General features: G+C 47.3%; 1 long non-coding RNA gene across 1 annotated transcript in view; it reads left to right on the top strand.

Moving 5' to 3' along the window:
• The first annotated feature begins 225 nt into the window (after window positions 1-225).
• Window positions 226-20,566, top strand: part of LOC119450691 (uncharacterized) — a 49,443-nt gene continuing 29,102 nt past the window's right edge. The window contains exons 1-2 of the long non-coding RNA XR_007467935.1: window positions 226-1,205; window positions 15,404-15,442. This is a non-coding gene — a long non-coding RNA (uncharacterized LOC119450691). The remainder of the gene's footprint in view (window positions 1,206-15,403; window positions 15,443-20,566) is intronic.

Genomic DNA, 20,566 nt, shown 5'->3' with positions numbered 1-20,566 from the left:
TATTCCACTGCGGCGCCTGACAGTGCCCAGGTGTTGATTTGGGACGTAAAGCCCTCACTTATGATGATTATGTGTACTGCTCCTGCATGCTGTGCCTAACTTGCACCGGAAAACTGGCTTCTTTTGTTTGAATCGAGTGCTTACTTCTGCTCAGGAAATAACGGATGCTTATCATGCGCAAGAATATGCAGTCATTGCCCCCTTCCCCCCCCCCCCCCCAAAAAAAAAAAAAAACATTCTAAATACGTGACATTGCGTTGTAAAGAGTGCTCTTCTTTTTCTTCGTTGCTAGTCTGACTGGTGTCTTCCACAGACCTTCAGTTTTCTCTTTCATGCACGTCTCTCCGTGCGTCCGAAATGTAGCTCATACCATTGAACGGCGGTTACTAGCGCTGACATTTTTATTCGCGCTTCTGAAGCAACACATTCTCGCGCTTGAAGCGGCGCGCTCGCAGGAAGAGCGCGTGCTAGCAGGAAGAGGCGGCTTTCTCCGCAGGGCTTTCGCCGCGAGCGTCGATCGATGCCAAAGCTGCAGACAATGAACTCTCCGCAGCTCCGAAGGCCTTTCCATCGAGGTAACGGCAGCGCTACGCCGCCGGCGCAGCAGGTGCGCCTCGTGCTCTCTCCTTATGCGCTCTTGCCCTCTTCTAGCCACGCGCCGTGGCTGTTACCACGAGCGAGCGCACACCCGCCACGACACGAGAAGTAGGCGGAGCCTCGCCCTCGTCACATGGGCTTTGACGTCACGCGTCTGGGTTCCCCATTTGGAGGTTAGCCGACGCGGAGCGACCGTCGCTTCTTGCTCAGTGCGGGCGCTTGCTGGCGAACCAATTCGAGTGATAACCATCGTTACTGAGAATAGTATTCAAATAAAGGCACTAAATTCGACGAGCGGAACCTGTGTACGTACGTTTCGCCATCGGAAAGCGGTAAAAAATTGGCTACAGGAACCAGTGTGAGGCTCTTGCCGCCGGCCGGTTGTGAGCGTCGCGCGGCGCCGCTCCGTGGGTTGCGCTCCAGAGTACACGTGCCGATGCCGATAGCGTTCGGCACGTGGAGCCCTCGTCGCTGAGTGAGGGGGCGTAGAGGACGAGGGCGGCACGTGTCGAGGCAACCCGGAGGAGACGGAGCTGCGATCGCGCTGAGCGCTGTGCTTGGCCTATCGTCCCCCGAAGTCGTCGTCTGGGGGTTTACTCACGAAAAAGGTGAGCTAGCTCGGCATCGAGCACCGTTTTCTGCTAGGCCCAGGCACCAGTTTAGGCTGAGGCGTGTACTTTCTGGTCCTGTAAATCTCCGGCGCATACTTAAAAAAATCAACTAAATAAAGCTGGTTCATCTGTAGCCAAAATAGAAGAATGCTAGCTTGCCTCGAGTAGGTGTCCTGTCGTCATCCGTGCATATAGGACAATTATTTCACGGACGTGATTGACCAATTTTCTTGGTTTTGTAACAGCGCCATAGCTAGTGTCCCGGCGGTTTCTAGCGGCTTTTCAAGTTAGGAACTGAAACCCGCGTACCTTCATAGCTTACCACCTACCCACGTCACGTATTCCATGGGGTAACATCGGACATACCATGTAGCTTCCTTAGATCCTTAATTTTGCATCGAAAATGGGCTGGTGCATGGCTAAATTATTTATATTTTAGATAATTCATTTGAGGGAATGAAAATAAATATGAGAAAAGCTAGGGTGCGGCTGTTTAGCACGGCCGACTATGTCTTCCCGGTCAACACTTCGGTGTTGGTACGTATTTAAACGCACGCTCTTCGGCGAATACATTTCTTTGCGCATCTGATCGGGCGCAATTAACTGCGTTGTGTGGCAAGTTAAGCTCGCATTCCTGGGCTGTGTGGACGGTATAGCGGACCTCCACAGAAGCACCGAGCACCTCTCACATGCTCGGAGAGTATTGCAACGTAGTCATTCTGCGTCGTTAGTCTTTGAAAGCAGCAGACAATCCCGCTTTTGTTGGTATTGCGAAATTCCCTTGTCCAGACATTTGGCCGAAGAAGCGACGCTGGACCTTTCGAGCTAACCTTCCACTGGTGGGCTCAACCCGCTTGCCCGGGTCCTGCTCCGACGGGCCGTCACACGTCCAGCGTTTGCAGCAACGCAGCGCAAGGAACCACGCGAATTTGGGCCAGACATATTTAGCCGTCAAGGAGCGCGTTTGAATCGAGCGCGTCGACATAGCGTTCGGATTGGCCGCTCGGCGTTGGCGACTGGAGTGCCGCGTCGGCAGCGGGCGGCAGCACTCCGCTCCAGCTGCTCTTCTGTGGATTCGACTGCGAAATCGCAGGCATTGCGCCGCAGTCGCTCTGGAGCTTTTGGGCTTCGGTCGAACACAAGACACAGTACAATAGAACGTATTTTCGCAACACCCTGACAGCACGAACGTTCAATCGTGTGCTGCTCGAAGCTGGCGAGCGTTTCTGAAAGTGTGTGCGACATTCAGGTTAACATTAAACGACTAAAAGTGAACTGACTTTAGTTTATAAAGCCGTCTGTATTACGACTCCCGATCGGAACCTATCCTTATTCTTGGACATTTCTGTACAAACAGCCCTTTTCCCTTGCTGCTGTATCTGCAAAAACAGAAGAACAAGACAAATAAACAAACAAACATGCAAACAAACATACATCATGGTTTAACCAGTTCCGGGTGGTTCACAAACTATGTTTCGATACCACGATCGGAGGGACAGTAGACACGGCGGGTCCGCGAGAAAAATAAAACAAAAATTAATAAAAAAATAAAAACTCGTGGTGCCTTTTGAGAAAGGCTCCACGCTTCAAGAGCTGTGTAAGAGGTGTACTGCAGGACGTGTCAACCAGTGAAGTCTCACGCTTCGCTGTGTTTTGTAGGTATCTAAATGTGGCCATTAACGGTGCGAAAAATAAATAGTTCTGACGATTAAAAAATATCATTAATAGGTATTCTCGTCGTTCAACACCTGTCGCACAGGGTTCGTTTCTGATCATTCGTGGTCGTAAAATGGAAAATGTCAGAAAGTGGCCGTGTCTGCTTAACCAAAAGCAAACGCCATTCGAGGCTTCGCAGCTTTCCAAAGCAGAAAAGGACAATGGAAGATACGAGATATGCATCCCCCACCCAGCCTCCCCGCCTCCATTAAATAATCATAACAACAATAATAAAAGTTGCATCGGAATTACTGGTGACACCACGATGAAACTGTAACCGATTTGTCAGGCTCGAAGCCACACCGTCAGTCTGCTGGACATTTTGCCTTGCGGGAGAGTCACTCTCTGACTAGACTGCGCAGCGGCGGGGTCAGTGACCCACTTCCCGTCACTTGTGTCACCCCGGAAGTAAGGTATTAGTCAGCGCGCCAGTATTGAGGGCCACGGTCTGCAAGCGCAGCATAGTCGCATGCAGACCGTTTCGGGTGTCACACTAGAACACTGTAGTGGTGCGCAGCAGTCGTGAGACGTTTCCGCCGAGCAGCTCATCAATACGTTTTCTGGGCGTCTGCGCTCGTGTAGAGAAACGAAAACGGATTGAAGCCGGGATAACGTCTCGCTGGGAAACGGGCTGCTCCGGCTGATGGAGCATGCTCGTCTTCCGGGAATCCACGAGAGGAATCGGCCGAGGAGCGAACACGCGGCTCTCGAAGATGCGCGCAGCTGGGAGAAACGCTCCGGCAGACTCGCATCGGCGATCGATGACGCCTACGACGAGTGGCGCGAGCGCACCTCCGCGCACACGAGCGCGGGGAGGAGCTCCCCAGGCGTCCTTGGCGCCGAGGGAGACGAGACGCCCGGTCGTTGCGCAACCAAGGTCGCGCACGTGGAGAGATTTGCGTTGATGCGGGCTTCTCGGGAAACGTGGAAATTTACGGCTAGCGCGGCGCGTGCGGGCCTCAGCTGTGCCATTTGGCGCGCGGGCCCCAGCTGCGCGCGCTCAGCCTCCTGTCGCGAACCGAAGTTCGCTCGCGTTCAAACAGCGGCGTTATAGTAACTAGAGGGGGGCAACTAACGCGTGCGCATCGAGCGCACACACAACCGGCACGCGTAGACGTTCTCGCTATTTCGGCGGCATCTTACGAAGTCGAAGGTCGCGTGCGTCGACACACCGGCTCGGCTAGCCGCACACAATCTACTTGCTCCTGAACTGTTGCGGGGCTGTCTACTATAGCACAGTTCAGGCTTAGAACACCCCGCGCAGGCTGCGGCTGATTCCTATTTCGGTGGCTGGAAGACCGCTTGTTCAAACCGTAATTGCAGTGCTTGGTGTGACCTAAAGACACGAAGAAAGACGAGGAAAAAATAAAATAAAAAATAAAAGTCACCGCGCCCAGCTAATCGTTCTTCCAGTCCCAGCCTGAACAGATGTCGACACCATTGGCGCGCCAACAATTTGTTGAGTGGGATGGCAAGCCATCGCTCTCTCTCTCTCTCTCTCTCTCTCTCTATATATATATATATATATATATATATATATATATATATATATATATATATGGGCTTGTGGGGTGTGCGGATTGGAAAGTGATCTTTGCGATAGGTGCCGCCTGGGATCGCTCTGCCGCCGCTACCCTGTCGGCACTGACGCCAGGCCAGCTACGGAGGCTGCACTGCTGTAAACCTGTACATAATTTTCCCTTTGACTTCTGCAGTATATATAGTGCAGCCGGCGCGCAGCGAGGGTAGGAGGGGGGTTACATAGATGCCGCTTTAGTGGCCGCAGACCAATAATCAATGGCACGTTCTTTCATTTAATATGTTAAAGGCGTGTCCATTTATTGTAAAAGTTCATTAGTGGTAATACAGAAGTTCATATTCATGACTGGGTGGAGCACACTTAGAGCGGGCCCTGGTCGCACGTACTGTAAAGGTGTCCTCCCGGATTACCCGATTGTCATTGCAATAAAAAAAGACTGAAAAGTGCGTCCATGAAAGTTACCTTTGTCAACGACAGATCTGGTTTTCAATCGAACATTACGAACCATTACAGTGTAGTGTTACCAATATATTCTGAAGTTAGACAAAAAAGTCACTAAAATTCTCGCTATAAGTATGAAGTGGATTTTAAGAACGTAGGTGCTTTGAAACAAACTAATATAAGCTAACGTGAAGTAAATCATTTACCTATAGACGTTTCATGTTCATCTATTGTCCTGTGCGGCTGAAGTAAAACAGGGAATTTACCAGCAGGTTATATAGAGGGCTTTAGCTTTACTAATGTATTTACTATAGAGTGGGCGAATATTCCAAGTTTCGAATACGAATAGTTGGTGTGTAATATTTTATTCATATTCGAAAATAAACTATTCGGTATTTTCGAATATCAAAACTAACCAAATATTTCGCAACACCCGACTGTTAAAATCGGGTTACTGTTCTACACCTGCTGAACAAAGTATCGTAAATTATAATTATGGGAAATGAATGAAGCAAGGACAAAGATTTTGAAGCAATCTAGAAACAAAATCGGTAATGCAAGCTTTTGTTTTCTTCTTTCTTTTTTTTTTTTTTTTTTTTTTTTTTTGCGGTTTTGCGGTGGAAGTGTGCCGCTGGTTAACGCTCCTTGGGTTAGATCTTGTACATATGCACAAATGCCCAAGAATGCATTGACATGGGAACTGCGGTTGCCGTAGCAACGGCAGTCCCCCCCCCCCCCCCCCCCCCCCCCCCCCCCCCCCCCGCCTACACGCACACACCGCTAGATACGCCTATGACAAACATGGTGTCAGGCACAAGCAAATATAAGCACATCTCACTCGATGACCACGAGCACTCGCTGTCACAACGCTGGCGTGATGAACAACGCCGGCAGCGACAAGCGAACGCATCGTGCTGCCTCTATACTTTTCCCGCGAGAACACTTTTCACGGCCAAACAAATGAAAGCAGTCTTGAAAGCACTGGGAACCTCAATTTTACTATTGAGGTTCCTAGTATGACAGGCCAAGTAGCCCCAATCAATGCTTCGATCAAGTATTGAAAGGCCACTGCAGACGTGTGGAGGTGGGGAAATTTACCAGCTCGAACCGAGTAGACCCTGTGAGCTATATACATACCGGTGATGAGAGCCCTGAAGAACCAATGTGGCCGAGACTCCGAATGTAGCTGGTGGAGAGGCTTGAAGCCCATTACCAGGGTTTCAGGCAGCTTTCTGTAGACTCGAGTGACCTTAGGGCTTTCAACCCTCTCTCCCCCCCCCCCCCCCCTTCCCGCCCGGTAGATACGCCTATGGTCGACATCAGTGGCCGGAGCTGTTTCGACAGCCACAGCTCCTCCCGAAGCGCAGTAGCATATCGTAGCCTCCTCACGCGTGCTGGCGGTCTGCCCCCGCGCGCGTGAAGTAATCGCGTTGCCTTCCGTGTTCTTTTCAACTGGAGCATGCAGCACGTTGCGCCATGCGTGCGTGGCTGTACCCGTCCGTGCTTGTGCACGGTGTTTGGACATTGGGTAAACTCGTGAACGCTACCTTTATCCAAGTGACGCCGTAACAAGCACGCTGTTGCGCCTACAAAAGCCACTGCATCGAGGAGTGAAATCGAATAAACATTGGCGGGAAAGGGACACCTGTAGACAAGGACGCGGCTCATTGTTCTACGATTTCTCGAAGCCTTCAAAACTTTCGCACTCAGCAGCATGTGATGTATAGATGTCGCAGATATGCTTATAAATAATAATAATAAAAAAGACAGCAACAACGGTTCCTGGCAATACTAAGAGACGTATAGCAACCATGTGTGATGGAGGAATAAATAGAAAGATTGAAAAAAAAAAAAAAAAGAAGTGAGGCCCAAGGTAGAAAAAAAAAAGAAAAAAGAAACGAGGATGTTTTCGGTATTATCACAGGGTGTCGCGCCCACGATGTGATTTTTGTTGGCGTTCCTATAATGGGCAGTTGAATGTACAGTGAAAAATGGGCCTGAATGATATACACCGCGTTCCCCCTGAAGATTTGCGCGATGCAGACGCCGCACTTGCTCCGCCTGCATAGAGATCACCGTTAACTGCGCGGATTTGTCTCGACTGTTTTCAACCTGCATGCTCGTCCTTTTATACTCGTCTACGATCATGTCGTAACACGCGCCAATTCCGAAACCATTTCCTTTGTTCCCCTCTCTCCGCCTTAGCGTTGGATAAAGAAATCTGTCACAGCGTGGCGTAATTTTGTTCACTCGCTCTCTGTGTTGTGAAACTCTACACGTCGCCGCGGCTGCAGGCAGCTGCGGTGCTGTATCGCTAGAAGCAGTGCGGTTTTGAAATATTCGCCCGCGGCTTCGCACACTTGCCAGAAGTTGGTGAATTCCTCGGAAATTTGCAGTGAGGCAGCAAACGGGGGTCGGCTCGCTTTTTTCTTTCTTTTTCCTGCATCGTTTTGTTGTCGCTTTCGTTTTATTTTTCAACTGTGGTTAAAAAGGAAAGGCAAGAGACAGCTCTGCGGCTGCGCGGAAAAGCCTGCAAATAAGCCTTCGACGGCGGCAAATACGAACAAGCAGGTTGGTCGCAGTGTACAGCGGTGAGCACTGTTAGGGTGAACACGCGAGCGCGTGGCCGACGGCACTGTCAGCGCCCCGTTACGGTCATCACTGGAAACATTGCGCATGCGCATCACGCCTTCCGCGAAATAATTGTTCCACCGCGCGCATGACGTCATGAATGCACTTGTTCGTCGTCTGCTAGCCGCATTTTTGTTTTCTAAGCCCATGCATCCTGCATTTTAAGATTTCTTTAAACATTTGTGCTTGAACAGAACAAGACAAAAAAACTTGTATATCTATGGGGGCCTGTCTATTCGTTCCCTTCAAAGTTGTTGTGCATGCAACGCCGTATATAAAACAACCAAACATCTTTCGCAGCCGTTCATTCTGTCGCCAGATCGTATTATGGCTAGGGTTCCCGATGATGAACGGCGCTCAATTGTCGATCTTTCCCTGAAAGGTTATTCCCAGCGGTATATTGGCGCTTTAGTTAATAGGCCCCTGAAGACTGTGAACAGGATAATTAAAGCCTACAAGTATGAAGGTCGCATTCAGGATGCACCCCGCGCGCCCCGCCCTAAAGCTACCACAGACGATGAAGACGCCCTCATAGTTGCAGCTGCTGTTCGTAACCCTTTCTTGCCAGCCCCAGCAATACGCGAGGACTTGGATTTGGACGTTTCGGTGGTGTTCGACGTCGCCTGCGTACTGCGGGCCTTCGCAGTCGCGTCGCAGTGCAGAAGCCACTACTAACGGCGGCAAACAAGGACGCACGACGGCAGTTCGCTGAGCTGCACGAAGCATGGACATCAGAAGAGTGGGGTTGCGTCATCTTTTCGGATGAGTCGACGTTTTCGACGCGACAAGACCCAAGATTGCGTGTTTGGAGACTACCAGGCACACGGTGAGGCAAACTTCCTGCTTTGAAAAGCAATTGTTTTAGTTAACGTCACAATGCCACGCAGGAACGACCCGGACAACGTGCAAGGTGTTTCTGCCAGTGGGAGATCGAGTGTGAACGTGTGGGGTGCTGTTTCAAGATATGGTTTAGGGCCCCTGCAACGTATACGTGGACACTTATCGTCGGAACAATACTGCAACATTTTGAACAATGTGCTGTTGCCATATGCGAGCAGTTTATTCCCAGACGGTGATTACCTGTTCCAACAGGACCGGTCACCGATACACACGGCGCGGGCTGTCAAGGAGTTCCAGGCGGAGCAGCACATGCAGCTACTGGAATGGCCTCCGAAAGGAGCGGACCTGAATGTGATAGAAAACGTGTGGGGCCGTCTGAAAGCTTCTTTGGCAAGGAAGCCCCTTTATTCCGCGACTTCGGACCAGTTGTGGGCGCAAGTCAGCAACGAGTGGGAAAGGCTGAAAGCCGATCGGGAATATGTTCGATCACTTTACGACTCGTTACCGTCCAGAATAGCTGCAGTCGTTGCTGTAAGTGGTCACATGACTCGCTATTAGATTTGCTCATGTTTTTATATTTGTTCTCATGGTCTTGTTTAACTTGAATTGCAAAAGTGCAATTTTCTTGAATAAAAAGTTTAATAATTATCCCTCTTACACTCACTTTTTTCCTTCACGCGCCAATCTTCAATCCAAATGGACCTTGAAATGCAGAAGGTATCAGCTCAGCGAACAAAAAATGCGGCTAGCAGACGACGAACAAGCGTATCGGTGACGTGATGCGCGCGGTGGAAAGAGTGTTTCGCAAAGCACATGCTGCGCATGTGCAATGTTTCCACCGATGGCTGTTACGCGGCGCTGATAGTGCCGTCGGCCACGCGCTCGCGTGTTCACCCTAACAGTGCTCACCGCTGTACCTTCGTATCACATGTCGGTCAAATATGCGGTTTATTTTTTAATTATTCTTTAAATATTATTACCAAAAAGTTGAACTCTATGTGAATGACACTTTGATACGGTTACCATCATGGACTGGATGGAGATTAAATTGGCCGACCTGCAAAAAGAAATAAGGAAGCTCTATTTGCAAAGCTAAGTACAAACAGAGGACTACGTGCGGTGTCGCAAGGCAAGTCGCTTCATAGGAGCTCAGTATTGCTATAGTTTCTTCAGAAATGCTGATAAGCTGTTCTTTGGGAAAACTAAACAGCCGCGACCTGCCACGTTTCATTTTGTCCTCTGCGGGGTGGTGTGGACTAATTATGTGAATATAATAGCATCGCTATCGTATACTGTACGCTTCACATAAACCGTGTCACACACGGCTGCTGCCAGAAACATAAAACGACACCAGATTGTATTTTATTAGGTCGATAAATGTCGACGTCGAATTCGAATTATTTATTTCCGTTGCCAACAGCAATGCCGACCAGGGTTTGTGTCCCACGTGGCAGTATGGTGCTGTGTGTCGTATCGCCAGCCGAGGTCCGTCAGCCTCCAAACGCAGCTGTTGTCTTGACAATTACGCCGGGATTCTGGGCGCGTGAACCTGCGCACATGTAGAAGATACAGGGCTTTAAATAATGGCCTAAATTATTATGTTTTACAGTAACGAACTAAAACTGATGGATGACATTCAAACACGGTAGGAATGAATGTGACAATGTCGCGGCGGGTTCAGTGTTCAAGGCGCATGTTGGCGTCATTCTATAGGCGGCGCGCGCATTCGAAGACCCATTGTAGCCACCAGGAACAGGTTAATTCGCGGCTGCATCCGTTATACATAATAGGTCTTATCTGAAGTAGTTGACGCGCAATATATTTAAGCTTCAGCTGAAAAAGAAAGAAAAGGGGCGGGGGGGGGGGGGGGGGGTAGATGAGCGGACACGTGAGCAATGATACGATACTGCGGTGACTATATGCTGCGGAATAATGTGTGTACACTACCAATAAAATAAAATAAACATTCCTAGTAGTCGGCACTACGTACACTCATTCTGTGTGGTACAATATTTAGAATCTGTGCCACATTTTATTCGGGGTTCGTCGTTTCCATTCAGCGGTAGTTCAGCGGTATTTCAACCGTATTTGTCATAAGACAACCCACCACTACTACCACTACTGCGTGAGGTATAGGCGTGCGAAAATTTACGACGCACGAACTGTGCGAAATATTTACACAGACACGTTGCCAGTGTTAGTATTTCAGCGGTGTCAGTTGCGGTGTAAAACTTTTTGCAGAAGTGTCGAGGCTAGCGTTACTTTGGCTATCACTGCGGCCGTCTGGTGGGACTGTGTTACACTCCTGCCTTTATAAAGCTCTTGAATGGGAGTACAAGCAAACTTCACTCTCCCTTCATATTGTCAGGGGCTCGGAAACGCCATAAACGAGCTTACACGGCCCTGAGCTATAGCATCTGACACATGCGGTGCTGTTCCTCTGGCATGCGCGGAAAGCAAGAGCTGCCCTTTTTTCGAGGCGTTCCATCACAGACGTGCTAAGTGCAGATGGCACGACAAAGGCCAGCTGCAGCCCTAATGTCAACAACCCTCAGAACGCCTCCGCATTTAACGTATTGCTTCGTTGGGATTTAAAAAAAAAAAAAATCGAGACGCCAATGACTCGTTAACTCAATTTCTGTGAACAGCTGTGAGCGCACTCAACTCCGCGATCCGTTTAGAGACTTCCCAATCGATATTCCGAAGACTCCCCTCCCTCCGGTAACGTAAACGTATAACATGTATTTCTTCTTTCTTCTCTCCCTTTTTGCGTTACGTTGACATACATGAACCAAACTGTCAGCATTCTATGAGCTTCAGTGTATTTTGTAGGGCCCCTCACCAGGTCTGGCCATTTCGAGCTGACAAGCGCAGTGCATGCAATGCGCGCTAACGATCGTGTCTGCTCAGTATTACATCCGTACGCACCGCGGGAAGAGCATACATTTCAAACCAAACGCCGTTTGCGCTTCTCGCGGGCGCCGCGCTCCCAGCCGGAGAGACGACGTCTATCGCGCAAGTGCGCCTACCTGCATGGCAGTGCTTTGACGTCACTTATAGTGACAAGTGACTTCGAAAATTAGTCAGAGCAACTTCAGTTATTTGTTTAATCTGTTGCTTCAATAGACGAATTAAAGTTAGGAGAAATAATAAAACATACAAACCGAATGTCTGCGTGTTTTTTTTTTTTTTTTTTTGTTTTTTTTTTTTTAACTTTGTACCGTAGCAAGAGAGATGTACTTCCGTTTCGTCTGCTTAATCCCACGTCGTGCAGTTGCGCGCGCAGAGCACGATACTATGTAATTTTCGACCGTGTTCCAGCGCCGCGATCATGCTCTTTAATCCTCTCGCGCCTGCCTCAGTGCTCGTGTTTGTGGCACTGACTTATAACGCTGATCAGGTGTTCTAATGTTGAACGCGCAAAATCGTTCGCTGCGCGAAACGAGGCAGACGCGCGCGAGACCGTCACCGGAAGTGCGCCACTTCCGAACTATGTATATAGGGCTATGCCGGAATCAGGCAATAGTCGGAGTAGCGCCCTTTGTATTTCTAATATATGTGCACATCTCAGCGTAGGTATAGTTGGAGAGGAGGAGGGAGGGGGGCATTTTGAATGGGGGACAGTTACCCGCCCGCTGCACGATATTACGCAACTTTAGTCCGACGGCCGAGCTTACTTCTTTATTTTATTCTGTTTTCTAATGAATGTGAGAAACACGGCGAGTTGCAGCTGCATTCAGAACAATTGAGAGTGGCTGTGTTGGAACGCTCCTGTTCTTTGTGCAACGATGGCCGCAGTGCATTCATGAAGAAACAATGGGAGAACGAAGGCCGTGTTGCATTGACTGATATACTGACACGATATTTCCATGTGGGTAGCGTGAGCGCTGACACTATCATATGTCATTTGGAACGAAAGATAAAAAAGACAGGAAATGAAAAAAAAAAAATTCACTAAACGACGGACAATACTGGCGTAGGGTATAAAGGCAAGCGTAGCGGTGACCTAAACTGCTTACTATAAGTGGATTCAAGAGCTCGTATAGTTTTCTCCGAGCCTGCCTGTAAGGATTCGTCGGTCGCTTGTGGTATTAAACTGGGTTTTCTATATACCTCTCTGATGATAACTGTAAGATGGCGCTATGCTATCTTCTGGCTTTTCTTGGTCCTTTAGATTGGTACACTCTTAAAAATAAACTTAGTAAATAGCTAGTAAATGCGCGTGTTTACTAGGTTACTGTGTATTTTACTACCTTCTGACTAGTTCTGTACTAGCGAGCGGTTAGTAAATCTAGTAAGTGCTGCCTTTACTAACCAGAAATGCTTCTTAGTAGTTTTTACTAAGTAACTACTAAGCAACTACTAAATTGCCTGGCCTTGGCCTATTATGCTGCGATTGTAAGTCTTATGCGAAATTGAGATAAACTGTAGTGTTGCTCATTATGTTGGATTAACAGTTATATGCGACGTCGTATCACACATATGTACAGACAGTAGGCTTTAGACTTTTTTGGACAAAGCTTTGATTATTTAACCAAATAGATAGGTGCTCACCGGTGCCACATGTGCTCCCGCTAACTATATGTCTATAAATACTCGTGAAGTTGCTCTTTCAGTAAGTGTTGCGTAGCACCTTGGTCGTTCTGTGCGTGTGTCCTTGCTTGTCGTTGCTTGTTCGAGATTGTAGTACATTCTTGCCCGGAGTCAGTGCGCCTTCATGTCCTTGGTAAACATTACGTATATGTATATATCATCAATTAATGCCCTAATATATAGCGAAAGGACGCTGTTCTCTTTTTTTATGTATATCAATTATTTTACTTCCTTATGCATTTACAATACCATCGAGTTCATATGACAATGCAAGCGGCACTTATAAATCGAATAGGCCCCATTGTATTGTTGGTAATTATATTTCAGTTGTGTTAGTAACTGCACTACTGAGGCAGTATTTAGTTAGTACTAAATTAGTGCTTTTTTCTAGCTTCAGTAGGTAGTGAAAAGTACTAAACATCATTTTACTACCTGCACTTACAAAGAAGTTAGTGCTTTTTGGGACTAGTAACGTGTTATTATTTACTTAGTGAATATGACGACTTTTTCTCTTTTTTTTTTTTTTTAGGAGTGTAGGATTATTCAAGTTACCTATGAAAGCATATTCGTCTATAGATGGTACATGTAGCTTCCGTCAGAAACCATATCAGCAGCCTCAAAATTGTCACCTTCGCTGCTTACAAATGACAGCCCGTTTCTCATCAGTAAGCTGTACATCTGTCACTGGGCCGAGCGGTGATGGTAACATCAGGCGTGTTCTTTCTTCAACGCGTCAGACATCTCCCGGCGATAAGTGCGTACCTGCCAACATAAATAAAATGCGCTTCTCCGAGTGGTGAGCCTGTGGTGAACCGTTTGCTTTCCTACTGAGACTGTTTGATGGCATGAAGGGTAGAGACTTGGGCATGTTGGTAGTTCATGTTTAAATTAAGAACAGCGCGAGAGACCGGGACGGACAAACGAAGAAAGACGCACACAGCGCTGGTGTCGCATGGTATTTTTCATATTTCGCAGCCTTTGTCCAATCGGGAAAAAAAAATGTTTCCGTGCTGGACACATTTAAATTTGGCGTATCTTACTATTCTGTATAACTTTGTAATTTACATCTTTACAATTAGAACAACAAATAAAAAACTACAAATTACTTTTGAACTAACTAATTGGATGCCAGCCACTAAACAATTACTGCAGCGGTTACTCGACAAGTCTCCGAACAACATGCACTTGTTCTTAGTCGCTTATAATGATCCAATTTTTTTTTACACCGTGTGTATAAATATTTCGTTCGCATCGATCCGTCAATTTCACATCATCTTTTATGCTGGCTCTCTGCAAAAATAATTACTAAAAAGGATGCAAATATTTTACCGATATTTGTGCAGCAATCAAACCTTGCGTTGCGAAAAGTTATTTTCTGGGCAGTAACGCGGCACGAAGTCATATACTAAAAATATCGCCTCGGAAAGCGCCAGTGATGCGAAGCTCTCCTATCTGGCACACGTTTTCAGCCGGTTCAGTCTAGCGGAAGGCGACCGAGGGCAATACAGAACACGATAGTAAAACGTTTCTTGCCGCAAAACATTTTACAGCTTTCAAAGTTGCTATTATAATTTCTTTTATTATTTTTTTGCCTCAATTTCTCTCTTTCTTTTTTAGCTTCGCTGTTACTTCGCTCTTACAGGGAAATAATTTATAAGGGTTTTATTTTTTTGCAGCTTATATTTTTATTGTGTGATGTGGTAAAAAAAGTGCCGCCCCTTTTCCTATTTCTTCATATTCTTGATCGACACTTACGAAATCCTTCTGTATGCGACTGCAACCGGTTATTGATATAACTGGTTATAACGGTGGTGTTTTCCGGTTTTACTGTTGTGGGAACATTTTACAAATTAGCAAGGTAGACAAATGTTAAGCAGAACATCGCAGACGCCCGCGATTGTCTTCGTTCTTGAGCCACTCAAGAAGACATACATTTCTCGTATCGTGCAGTAACACTTCATCGTGAACTATAGTGAGCAAAATGGCCCTACCATGTGCTTTAGCGACGATCGACTGTCTTACTTTTAACAATGGGGGATTCGAGACACAGTGAAACCTTTGCAGGACAAGATTCGCAACAAGGGCGGACAAACGTTCCTTTCGGATCATTTAGCAGGCTGGTTAAGTAAGATGTTCTAATTAACTTTTTCATTTTAAAATTTAGGCTGTCAATGCTAGTTGGACGTTTGTAGCTAATGGTGAACTCGTAAAAAACTCGTCTTATGCTGTGCAACTATACGTGTGCAAAAAAAAAAAAAAAAAATGTGCTCGCATTTTATACGAGCACCGTATTTTTGCTCGGGGCTTGTTTGGACGGCGTCCGCTTCAAACAATGGGCCGTTATTGTGCGAACGCTAGCTCGACGAAGCAGTCTATGTTAACAGAATTTAACACTTTGTGTGGACGCTTGAACCTCTATCTTTCACTCCCGCAGGTTTGCCGCCTCGGCTCGCCACATTCCCGCCATTTCCTGGTAAGTAAAGACAACCGTGTCTCCAGTAGCCATGAAAGAAAGAAATAAGAAGAGAGGGGCGAAACAATCTTTCCCGTTTTTTTTTTTTTTTTTTTCGCTCAGAAAGCTTGCGTGGCCGAATTTTTATCATGCAATAGAACGCTGTGTCTCAGCGTTGCAGCTATTTCGCTGCCTTTACGGGCTCTGCCAGAGAGAGAATCTCCTCATTGGAAGCGCGAATTAGTTGGCGCGTGTGAAGGGTTGATACCTGTCAGACGCGGTTGCGGTACTGGTATAGCGGTAACGCTGTTCTTCAATGTTGTGTTGGCAATCTGAAAGCGTGAAGTAAGAACTTTTTTCAACGAAGTGCGGTGAGAATTTCTTACTTCCATCGCTAAGTACGCAGGTATGGTGGGCCCGCATTACCATAGTTCTCATTTTCGGCGCTTAACTGGGACGGTATGGGGCGTCATTTGCCAAATAAAAGGAGACTTGTTGTGCAGACGTACTTGCTTTGTACGGTCTCTCTCTTTTCTCTCTCTCTCTCTCTCTCTCTCTCTCTCGCGGTGAACTTGGTATTTACCAACACTATAGTACTTTGAAAACTTATGATTGCGTGGAGTAATCACTCTGTCATACTAGATGGATTCGTGCAGTGATTGGATCGGCATGTGCTCTCTCGGTTGATATACGTATACTGTACCGCTGCCGCTGCTTTATCATTTGCTAAATTTATACATGATTGATAAATACGCGCGTATATTTGAGCAGTAAAACACTAGCGCTAAATTCTGAGTGAACTCCTCGGCTTGGCTCTCGCTGTGCGATTTTGCGATTCCACACTTGCGCGAATCCTACTCTAAGGCCATCTCACCACGTTCTTTTTTATATATTTTGTTGTTGTTGGTGGTGTTGTTGTTGTTGCTGTTGTTTGTTTTCACCTGTTAAGGGACATACAGACTTGCAGGCTCATCCAAATGCGAAAGGGTGACCGCGATAGCCAATGCACCGTTACCGCGCAGCTCACTCTTCCGCGCAATATCATGCACAAACATTATCGGCGAATAAACAGCCCGCCTTTGTAGAACCACGGATTTTGAAGCCTCATCTTTCCTATCTTTTCATTTTTCCCGCTGTCGCTGCTTAACTTCTTTCACTTCGGTTCTTTGTAAGGCTGGTTCATCGTAAGGCAGGCTTTGACATATCGGATATAAGGGTAGCATATTTTCCATGCGCACAAAAAAAAAAAAAAAAAAAAAAAAGCTCAAGCTGAGTTTGGTTTCTGATGATGCGCAATGTCGATGACGCTACTCTACTCCTTGGGCACGCAAATATACTTTTACTTGAGTCCGCTCTTTCTACCTAAAACTCTCTCATGTATCGCACCATAGCGCGCACCCCAGCGAATGATGACTTGTTTTCTTTGATATTTTCGGAACAAGTTGGTCTGATTTATATATATATATATATAACTCGCCCGTCGTTTGGAACTGACGCACCACGCCCTTCGGCAATCGAGCAGGAGACACGTGGTTCGACACGGCATCTGATACTATATGCGACGAGTCTGAAAGATGGCCGCTCCGACTGTTGGAATCTGTTGGATGCAGTTGTTGTATACGATAGGTCGCACGTCTGATCGCTCGCGGAATCCTGCCGTGTGTCTCCTGCTTGGCGAACGTTGATCCCATGAGAAAGCCGGGCGCCTCGCCAGGAGTTTGCTTTTACTTGCAATGTATTGCTACAGTATACGCGATCGCGCAAGGCGGCGCCATCGAACTCTGAAAGCGCAGTGACGATGTTGTTGTCCTCGCGGGTGATGCCCTTTCATCCGCCACACATTTTAGTTTTCGTGGCTGGAGTTTAAAGTAAGGGTATAGAAAGGAGAAGGGGCAGGGGCCTGCGGTGCATTGTCGGGCCTATAAATTCCATGGCAGAGCCGAGAAAGGAACATGCGCGCCTCCTTATTTCGAACACATCAAGCCTTAGCAAAGACACATTCTGCATGGATGAATCAACGAATCGTCAAATCTCAATCGTAGAAAGCTGAGGTGTGTCACTGTGGTGAGGAAGGTAAGGTTTTACGTCTTTTCTTTGATCTCCTCCGTTGGAATAGCCTTTGCACAACTCGCACCACACTTGCCACGAGGACGTCCTCATAGTAAAGTTTCATTTCCGCCGCTGACATTGAACATTTTCTCCGCCGAGGTATGGAACAGGGGTAGTTCTGGGAAAATAAATTGAAACCGCTGAAACTTGTTTAGTGGCTCTTTAAAACCGCATACTACGATACCATCGGTATCATCGAATAGGGCTAGCTATTTCTCCTCTATTTCTCTCTCTCTTTATTTATTTATTTCTTTTTAGCAAGATTGCGTAACACGCCTCCTCGCTTTAGCGAGAACCTGCCCCATGTGTAAACTTCGTGAAATTTCTTCCGCGGGGCTAAACGAAAACGTGCCAGCACGTCATAATTTCTGGGTGCGGAAATCTGTTGCGCTTTTTTGTATTTTCCCTCACACAAATTTATTTGGACGCGTGGTAGATCTACAGGCGTGCTCTAAAGACTGTTCACAGAAAGCGTATGTATACTTATGCTCTTACACGTCTTGTCACCTAATGTCAATAACTGTTTTTACAAATAACCAGTTATGAAGTGTGCGGACCGACAGAAATAGAATCGCTAACGACCGTTTTATCAATCTGTATGAAGGCAATCCTGTTTCTTCGTGGTTCTAGACGAGCTATATTTCGTCACACACTCGACTTCACATGCTCTCGAATGTCGTTGTTATACCTTCTGTTTGGAGTCCGTGTCGGTAGTCTGTGACGCAGGCCTGCGCTTCTGCGACAGCTCCGTATAACATGGGTAAAAGAGCCACATAAGCATAATAAGCTTATGTATACATATCAAAATCAGCAACACAGTGAACGTTCTGTAGATAAAGCCAGTAGCAGCGGGCAACTGCCTTTACGGTGTCATTTTCGCAATAATTGTGTCCTTATTTTTCGCTCCTACCACTATTCGGTAAGGACGAACCCGATTATCTTTTCTCCGCATATATTGTGGTAGAGTGTACTAGATTGGGGGAGTGGGTCCAACGAGGGCTCTGCGCTGAGGCATTTCTTATTGAAAATCCAGGTGGCGCTACCGTCACTTTCTTCCGAATGAGCGGCCCCGCTCGCCGGCCGGACGCTTGTCTCGTCGGAGACCCTACCGCAGCTGCATTGAGCATTGACAGGCGGATACTCGGTGGCGGTAACACTGAGATTATTCCCCACTGGATTATTTCCATTAAAATGGAAAAAGAGCGGCGGAAAGAACGCAAACGACGCAACAACGACGGTGCGTCGAGCAGACGACAGCTACTCAGCCCGTGAGCTCGCCTCAGCCAATCAGCGCTGCCGAAACAGCCGGAGCCAACGTTTATTGGCCGGAGATTCAGAAGAAGGCGACGGCAGCGCCGCCAGATTTTCCGTGTTTTTTGCTTCACCCTCGCCGCTTGCTAAGGCGTCCGCTGGACCCACTCCCCCTTCTAGTACACTCTAATTGTGGTTTGGTGGGCCCTTATATGAGCCAGTTGGCGCAAGTTCACATCCTTTTTTTTCTTTTTTTTTTCTTTTGGTTCTGCATGCTTTCGCAGCGTTTTATCTGTGTAGGTTTCTCTAGGAGCTCTGTATAAGTCGATATTTGCAAGCAGGAACTGTCAACAAAAGTCGCGGTGAAAGGTACGCGCCTTACGCAACGGAGTTCCGTTCTCCGTATATGTGGCTTGCCGGACATTGCTTCGCGCATACTTTCTCGAGGGTGAGACGCTGACATGCGCGCGTATTGTGCTGTCAAAACTAGGACACCTTTTCGCGACACCAGGTAGCGTCTCTGTCCCCTGTCAGCTCGCGCATTCCCCATTGTGTTTGCCTGGAGCTCCGCTAATAAACAAGAACAGCGACGGAGGCGCCCCCTCGTAGTATTTGTACGCGCTCTCGCTTTGCCTCATTCAGTGCAGCAATTCGACTCTGTGACTGAGGGTAAGTAACGTGCACTGTGGCGGAAATCTTTCGATTTCGCTTGTCGGCCTACTTGCCCGGTTTCATTCCTTCTTGTGCTTGGTGCCTGTACTTCGGGAGAGCCAGTGCATGTGTCTGGGTGCGTTGTGCACGGTTCTAATAATGCATTGTATTAAGTGTATTCAGGCCTCGGTAACCATGTAACGTTCAATTACGGAAAGCTGTTCATGGGGTCGTGTGATTCCGAGCGCTCAATGAACGAAGATATATATTGAATGATACAAAATATATTCTTTCTTACTGAGGCCAAGTCCACCGTGTCTTTCATTATTGTATGATCTGTTCGTTATTGACTGCCGTCTTCGATGTCACCTCGTTTGCCATCGCCATTGGCCGTCGCCCATTCTTAGGAACCGGTATTGCTTATGTGAATGGCTTTGCGGATTTGGGCCCTGTTCTGTTGCACCATTGCAATGAGGTCACCTTAATATGTTCAGAGACTCACGTGAACCGCGATTTCGGACCCTGTATGCTGTACCGCTATACTCGACCGGCGTTATAAATTGTACACATACATTTTTGTCAGTGGCCGGAGACGAAAAGCACCAACTTGAATTAGGGAGAATAGCTTCCGTTGCTACGTCTAATTACGCTAATTGAGTAACTCCTAATTTCATATAAGTATACGTGTTAGTGACGTCAGGAGTTCGTGGTTCGCGGGAATTGCGGAAAATCTATATTTTCGCGCAGCCTATAGGCACGTATAGCCTGAAATTCGGATTTGTAGCCTTACGATGTAGGCACGTGTTCAGCCAGCACGATGGCCTGCTCCATGACGGGAAAGCCAAAATTGAGCTTATTCGCGGGAGCTTCTCTTTCCGGCTGTACCCCACTGTTGTTTTCCTCTGTAACTGTGACGCATTTCGGACTCTTGCCGAATGCGAGAATTTAGAAGCTGCGCCTTGGGAGTAGGAGAATGCCGGAACTCAGGCTTCACGCTGCCTTCTTTCTCAGATAAAACGACGAGAGAAAAGGAAAATTTTAACACAACAAAGCTATTCAGCCTTTATGCCGCGCAGAGCTCCCTCCGATTGTGCTCTTGCCGTTTCCGTAGTTGGTCGTCTGACGTCATCTAAC

Source organism: Dermacentor silvarum, chromosome 1 (genome assembly GCF_013339745.2).
Source record: "Dermacentor silvarum isolate Dsil-2018 chromosome 1, BIME_Dsil_1.4, whole genome shotgun sequence".
Lineage (NCBI taxonomy): Eukaryota > Metazoa > Arthropoda > Arachnida > Ixodida > Ixodidae > Dermacentor > Dermacentor silvarum.
The sequence above is the reverse complement of the archived record's forward strand: the minus strand, read 5'-3'. Positions and strand labels throughout refer to the sequence as shown.